The sequence below is a fragment of the Periplaneta americana genome, chromosome 4 (genome assembly GCF_040183065.1).
Source record: "Periplaneta americana isolate PAMFEO1 chromosome 4, P.americana_PAMFEO1_priV1, whole genome shotgun sequence".
NCBI lineage: Eukaryota > Metazoa > Arthropoda > Insecta > Blattodea > Blattidae > Periplaneta > Periplaneta americana.
In genome coordinates this window covers 89,751,201-89,759,722 of record NC_091120.1, presented here as the reverse complement: position 1 = coordinate 89,759,722, position 8,522 = coordinate 89,751,201, and positions in this window count along the sequence as shown.

Below are 8,522 nucleotides of genomic sequence, written 5' to 3'. Positions count from 1 at the left end.
GAAGCTTGATGTTGAGCCAGGTAAAAGTATTTCAGCAGATGATTGAAAAATTGTCATTACCATCGACCTCAAAAATTACAATTTGCTCGAGTAGAAAGAAAGATTCTCGCAAGGCGAAGGCGGTAGAGAGTTCTATCGAAGAAGATGAAGGTGGATATTCCTTGGCATCAGATGCTTCATTGAACTTGTCAGATATTGAAGAAACCTTCGAAGATACATCAAGCCATGAGGTCCAGAATGATGATTATCTCCCTGCAAGCGAGGAGTTTGTAGTTCTGATTATGAAAGAGAATACTGGCTTGGGAAAGTTATGAAAGTGGAGACCAATGGGGCATATATATAAAATGCATGACCAGATCTGGAAACCTATGGAAGTGGCCAAACACGGCAGACTGTCTTTTGTATCCTAAAAAGGATATTAAACGATCTATGAGTAAGCGAAAGCAGCAAAGTATGAAAAGAAAGCTTTTTCCATGTGCGAACTTGAGGGTCTATGGAGTTGAACAAAAAAATTACCAATTGATTACGTACCTGTTTGAGAATATTTGATTAAGAATGGTTATCTTGAATTTGTTTTGGTTTTACATTGATTTTATTATTTGATACAAATTGTATTTTTCTTAAAGAATAAGCAGTTGTGTTAAAATCAAGAAATAAAGAATTTTTCTTACTGTATTCCGACAATCTGTATTTTATATTAAAAATTATTGACTGCTGTATGACATAGTTGCAAAACATCCTCTCAACTACGGAACATGAGCGATTTATATTAGGAAATATTCGATGGACTATAGTTGTGACTTCATAATACAACTGTAGTCCATACTTCATAAAAAAAATTCCATATATAAACTACATCTGGAATAACAAATGTATTTGATATTAAATCCTGATCTTACTGCAGTTGATAGCAGTAAAAAAAAATATTTCGAATAGCTATATTTTGGAAATTACAATGGGAAATCTAAAAAGTGGTGTGATGTTGGACCATAGTTGTGTGAAATTACGGTACGTTTAATATGAAATGTCATGATTCAAATGTTTCACTATCGAAAAAATCGCGTATAAGTCCAAAATAATAATAATAATAATAATAATAATAATAATAATAATAATAATAATAATAATAATAATATCCAATCTTTTTATTTCCAATTTTTCCTAGTAACTCTTTCTTAGGAGACCTTTGCCCTACACGGGACATTATTATTTATATGGACAAAAACTTAAGTTGGAATACTCAAATCACACACATATGTAAAATAATTTTTATGAAAATTCACGCACTAAAAAGAATTCGAAATTTCCTTCCGTTGCTTCCGTTTCCTTCAAGAAGAATTTAGTGCAGTCGCTCTTGATGCCTCATTTTGATTACTGTGACACTCTCTACACTGACCTTAACATGAGACTGACAGACAGACTACAGTGTGTTCATAATGCATGCGTTCGATTTATTTGCAACGTCCGTAGATCTGACCGTATCACACCTTCACTAAATATACTGTCCTGGGTCCGTCTTAAAGATCGAAAAACTATTCACTCTCTCACTTTACTCTTCAATATTCTTCAAACCTCTAACCCTAGCTACCTAGCTTCTCGTTTTCAACATTTGTCTTCATATCACGAAATAGATACTCGCTCACAACACCATATCACACTCTCCATTCCTAAACACAGAACATCCTTTTACTCTTCATCTTTCACCGTCTCTGCAGCTCATCTCTGGAACTCTCTACCACATGTCAGAGACTGTCGGACATTGTCTAGTTTCAAAAATAAATTAAAATTGCACTTCTTGAATTAGATTCCTTTCAGTTACAAGCCCTTTTCTCTGCCATAGTTTTGTAAAAATATAGGCTATATATTTCTTTTTCCTTCCTTTCCCCTTTTTGTTCTCTTTATCAGCCGATGAATTTATTATCATAGCCTTTTTATCGTGAATTTTATTTAATTTTCGTATTTCTTTTCTTTTTTATTATTATTTTATTACATTCCATTTTAATATACACTTCCTTACGTTTTTCCATATTAATCATTTGTACTAAATGAGTTCCAATGTATTTTGCTTTCTTTTTTTCTATTATGGTATTATTTTCATGTTGTTTAGTGTCGATTTTATTATGCTATTATTATTTTTTTTTGTAATATGTTAGTATTTCTGTTCTTTAACTTTTTGTTAAATTTTAACTACTTGTATACTTTGTGACCTGGTAGAGTGTAAGAGAAGGCCCTATGGCCTTAACTCTGCCAGTATAAATAAAGAATTATTATTATTATTATTATTATTATTATTATTATTATTATTATTATTATTATCAGGCTATTCATTCATTCAAGTCAGTTTGCCCAGTCCATGTTGAAAATTGCTTAAACAGATTCATTGTTTATGTTTGTTGAAAATTAATACATACCACAATATCGTTATTTAAAGAAAAGCGTGTGTTCTGTAATACATTTTGGTTCACAACACACTGATACTCTATAGTCTATACCACTACTGTAATCCCATTCTCATAGATTGATTACTATAAATACATGCCAGTAAATATTATTCTATAATATTATACACCACCATACGGATACTTAAATTAATATCACTATCACAGTCTTCTATTGAGTTAACACTAAAGTATAGTAATTCACAAACTAAACTCTCGTAGCAGCACTGTACACAGACCCACACAAAGTAAATGTTCTGACAGTAAGAAATGCTGACACCTACAGGCTAAAATACAGACTATTAAATTCCCTGCCTTGAAATATAGCACGTGAAAGGCATCGATGCACCTGACATTTGCAGAATAGATTCACTGTTCACTTAACGCTTTGTGCTCTTGACGAGTCATAAGCAGCCAGCTAAAGACAATTTTGTCCCGTGCATGCGTGTAATTCCTGTAACCTCCTTGCAAAGAGTACGGCTTATAAGTGAACGCACGTTGCCAAGTTTACATAAGTTCATGCAAAATGCGGGAAGTTTAAAATACTCGATTCTGATATTATACTCCCCCCTACGTCAATACGGTATTAAATAATAAAACTAGTCGTGCTTTAATGGAAACAAGATGTTCACGTGCTCTTGTGCTCTTATTGACGCACCGCCACTGGACTCTCACAACACTTCCAACTTCTTTGAAATAAGGAGAAAGAAAATTATTACGTGTTATGGGAACAAACGGACTAGTCACAGGGTAGCGTTCTGTTTATAATTCAGAATTTCAATTGAGGAGTTCACAACCAGAGTGGGCCAAGTCCTTCTGGAATAATTTTGAGAAATTGAGTCTTATAGCTCCTTGCTCATGTTTAGCAACCTTCACCTTCCATAGGAAATGCTGCACTCTGTGGAGTAACAAATGAGTTATGGAATTGGTTTGTTATGGCAATGAATAAATCTAAGTTTTCTTCATCCGAGATTGTATTAATCCACAAATTGAACACTGGTGGACTTGGTCCACTCTGGTTGTGAGCCCCTCAACTGTCTGATGTCAAATCACTAGATCAGTTCAGTCGGTATGGTACATAATGTTACAAAAATTGTGGTAATGATAACGATTGTGGTGGTGATGGTGGTGGTGGTGGTGGTGGTGGTCGTGGTGGTGGTGGTGGTGGTGGAGGAGGAGAAAAGGGAGAGCGAGAAGAGAGATTAGAGGATAACTTCTCCTATAGGCCTACAGACACTGTTAGAGATATAGTAGCTATGATCCTTTCCTCGGCAAGTAGTTATTTAATTGTAGCACCTAAAATGTTCATACTCAACTAATATAAGATTTGTATGATGTTTCCCGGCAAATTATAAGATGTTGTAATAATTATAAACCAGTTTAATTTATCTGCCAAAACAATTAAAACAGTTAATGCAAATTCAAGTAATGGAATAATTTCAAATACTTATCTACTCAATCAGGATCATTCAATTTTTATCACCGACGTGGAATAGTCTCAATAATAATTTTTTATTCATTTATTTTATTAACTCAACAGTATAATCTACGGTGCGCGGTAAATGGGGTGTAAGTCATAAATGGCTAGTTTTCAATAGCGCAAAAGCAAAGTTTGAAATCAGGACCATTATCATTACGATGGGATAGTAATCTCACGCTCTACATCATTATGGAAGAGGATAGACATAAGGCTTCTATACCATCTGATGAAGTACATTCTTTTTGTATTCACATGGTGTTCATAACTCAAAACCACAACTTTTTTTTACCACGCACCATAGATACATTTATGGTTGGTCAAATGCTTATGAATTAACAACGAATAATTTTGTATAGAGTGGATCGGGGGAAGATGCCTGACTTTTTCTTTGATTGAAAATTAAAATACTGTTCATTTATTTTCGAATTTCATGTTGAAATATCAAAGTCTGGAAGGTATTTTGAAACTATATTTTTGGTACAAAACAGAAAACATTAATTACCTTGTTTATAGATACAGGTTTTCTTTCCCGATAGTCGGGTAAGATGGCAAATGCAATTAACACATTTACTGATGTATGTATTTTACCTGAACTTGGTTTGATACATGTATATAACAAAATTGACTTAATCTAAACCTCATGGACACTTTCTCACTCGTTTATCACTACTTAGGAACACAGTCATTGCACATATTTTATTGTCGTGTGCAAGACTCATTAAATCACTTATTGCACACAATGAATTCAATCCAGTACATTTTTTGTCATTCTTTTTTAGGAGGTGTTTAAGGGTACGGTAAGAAATCCCGTGTGCTTGCGATGCTCTAAAACAGTTCATACTCTCTCTTATAGCATGTTCCATCGCAAGTTGAAGACTGTCCTCAATCCACTGACTTCTATCAGAGGATCTTACGTAATGTTTACACATTCCCTGCAATAAAACAAAAAATAAAACTCTTGCAACAAGTTGCTATCTTACTCCGAAAAAAGTGATCTTCCCCAAGTATCGGGGTAAGATGCCTAGTGCTGTGACGCAATCTAAGATGGCGGAACAAGGTCGTTGGTTGTTAACAAAACAAACTTTAGAACCTTTACTACAATATCCATTACAAAGGTTTGACAGTTATTACGAATTCAAGGATGCATTAAAATTTTAACAAACCTTTGCAATTATTTTATAGCAGAAAAATGGGCTGTTTTCTTGCTTTTTTTCTTCTCACAACAAGAACACGTGGCAAAATGAGTTATCTTCCACTCTACAGACATTAAACTGTCTCAGTGGTCATGAAGACATGCGTGTGGCTTTCTCTCTTGGAAGAATGTGAAACTACAAAGAAATAAGCATCTTCCCCCGGTAGTCATCTCCTCCCAATTCACTAATCGGCTATTCTGAAAAAAAAAAAAAAAAAAACTGCGAAAAACCCCAGTGAGGGTAGTATCTGTTACCTTAAACCTAAAGTTGGTCTTGGTGGCGTAGTCGATGTAGCGCTGGCCTTCTGTGCTCGAGGTTGTGGGTTCGATCCCGGCCCAGGTCGATGGCATTTAAGTGTATTTAAATGCGACAGGCTCATGTCAGTAGATTTCTGGCATGTAAAAGAACTCCGCGGGGCAACTTATATAACCTAGGCAGTTGCGAGCGTCGTTAAATAAACCATAACTTTTTAATTTTTCCTAAACCTAAAGGAAAGAATTAAAAATATCATGAATGAAAAGCCACGTTGTAGCTAGATCGTTCGAAACTTTACAATTAGAGCAATGTTAAATTATATTCTATTCTTTCTGATCCCGCCATCGATAATTGGAACTTTAGGCCTTGGTACTATAGCTGTATACAAGCAATAAGCATTCACAAGTAGCGGCGTCATAAAATAAGTAGTTTTCCCATTACACATTCAAAGGATTCAGGGCACGGGAACGTAAAATCGTCTTCTTTCTTAATGTGCCACTTAATAGGAAGTGAATGGTCAGCTTAGCTTCCAACGCTTTTTACTCTCCAACACTTACTTCATACGAGGTCGAGTACACAACTGCTCTATTTTTTAAGAATAAAGAGGAAAAATAAAAAGCTTCATTTCCTTAACTCGAAGTCCACCTGCTTCCTACCAAATCATAGACTAGTTTTTAAATCCTTAATCGCTTTACGTTAATTAAGGAATTCTTTCTGACTGTCTGTCATTATTAGGCCTGCTTTTGTCTTTCTTATTTTGTAGTCCGTACTAATCTAATATTGTTCCTATTATTGCAACATATTACGACTGTTCTGTTCTCTCTGAATCTGTTTTCAGCTTAAACGATTGTAACGATATGGAACCCGTTCTATGTGCCGGAGCTGGATATTTCCACATGGGATGGTGATCATACGATAAAGATAGAAAATGAGAGGATGACAGGAGAAACGGAAGTGCTCCAAGAATACTCGCTCTAAAACCATCTTTATCCACCATAAATTCCATTGCTGGAACTTTAATCTCCGACGTATTAAGACGATGCACTTGCTTTTCGGTTAATATAACTTAATTTTATTGATGGCACTTTATCTTCTTAAGCCAAGCATTCTACAGTAACCAGATTGCACGCACCAATATGCTGATGGTGTTAGTGGTGTTTAATGGAAAATGATGGCGAGCTTGCTGGAGAAAAGGTAGTAGAATAACCTGCTCCGAACATCACTTCTGTCTACCATACATTTTATTTCGATATAGGGTAAACTGTATAGTGATTGATCACTTAAGCTAATGAATAATAAAACAATGAAATAGCGAAAAACAATGGTAACTTATTGAGAGAAATTTAAAGGCACTGGGTCAAGTGAAGATTCAGAAACAAATCAATATCAATAAACGAAAGAAAAAATAAAATTGTAATACAAAGATAAATTAAATAAACACAACAAGTCCACTTTTACAGTTATTGACCTTCTACTGCACAGTTATTGACCACACACTTATTAGTGATTGACCGTCTACTGCACGGTTATTGACCACACACTTATTAGTGATTGGCCGTCTACTGCACGGTTTTTGAACACTCACTTATTAGTGATTGGCCGTCTACTGCACGGTTATTGACCACACACTTATTAGTGATTGACCATCTACTGCACGGTTATTGACCACACACTTATTAGTGATTGACCGTCTACTGCACAGTTATTGACCACACGCTTATTAGTGATTGACCGTCTACTGCACGGTTATTGACCACACACTTATTAGTGATTGACCGTCTACTGCACAGTTATTGACCACACGCTTATTAGTGATTGACCGTCTACTGTACGGTTATTGACCACACACTTATTAGTGATTGACCGTCTACTGCACGGTTATTGACCACACACTTATTAGTGATTGACCGTCTACTGCACGGTTTTTGAACACTCACTTATTAGTGATTGACCGTCTACTGTACGGTTATTGGCCACACACTTATTAGTGATTGACCGTCTACTGTACGGTTATTGACCACACACTTATTAGTGATTGACCGTCTATTGCACGGTTATTGACCACACACTTATTAGTGATTGATCATCTACTGCACGGTTATTGACCACACACTTATTAGTGATTGACCATCTACTGCACGGTTATTGACCACACACTTATTAGTGATTGGCCGTCTACTGCACGGTTATTGACCACACACTTATTAGTGATTGACCATCTACTGCACGGTTATTGACCACACACTTATTAGTGATTGACCGTCTACTGCACAGTTATTGACCACACGCTTATTAGTGATTGACCGTCTACTGCACGGTTATTGACCACACACTTATTAGTGATTGACCGTCTACTGCACAGTTATTGACCACACGCTTATTAGTGATTGACCGTCTACTGTACGGTTATTGACCACACACTTATTAGTGATTGACCGTCTACTGCACGGTTATTGTCCACACACTTATTAGTGATTGACCGTCTACTGCACGGTTTTTGAACACTCACTTATTAGTGATTGACCGTCTACTGTACGGTTATTGGCCACACACTTATTAGTGATTGACCATCTACTGCACGGTTATTGACCACACACTTATTAGTGATTGACCGTCTACTGCACGGTTATTGACCACACACTTACTAGTGATTGACCATCTACTGCACGGTTATTAACCACACACTTATTAGTGATTGACCATCTACTGCACGGTTATTGACCACACACTTATTAGTGATTGACCATCTACTGCACGGTTATTGACCACACACTTATTAGTGATTGACCGTCTACTGCACTGGGATGAACAGTGACAACTAGCCACAAATAAGGGTTATTACCAGAGGTATATGCAGCAAAAAGTGAAATCACTATCGTGGTTTATTCACAATATACTTGAAAAAAGGAAGCGGTCAATCACCGTGTACTGGTCAATAACTGCCTAGTTTACCCTATCGCGATTTGAATCCTGATTGCCAGTGAGCAGGCCAATATAAAGTAGGGTAAAGGTGTCTAATTCCGTGATACCCCTAATCCCGTGATAAAATTTCAATTGACTGCCATGGAGTTGTGGTCTCTGACTTTTAAATTTTTGAAATACCTAACACATGACAAGAGATGTCTTCTTCTCAATTACATTGACTACCCGCCTTTT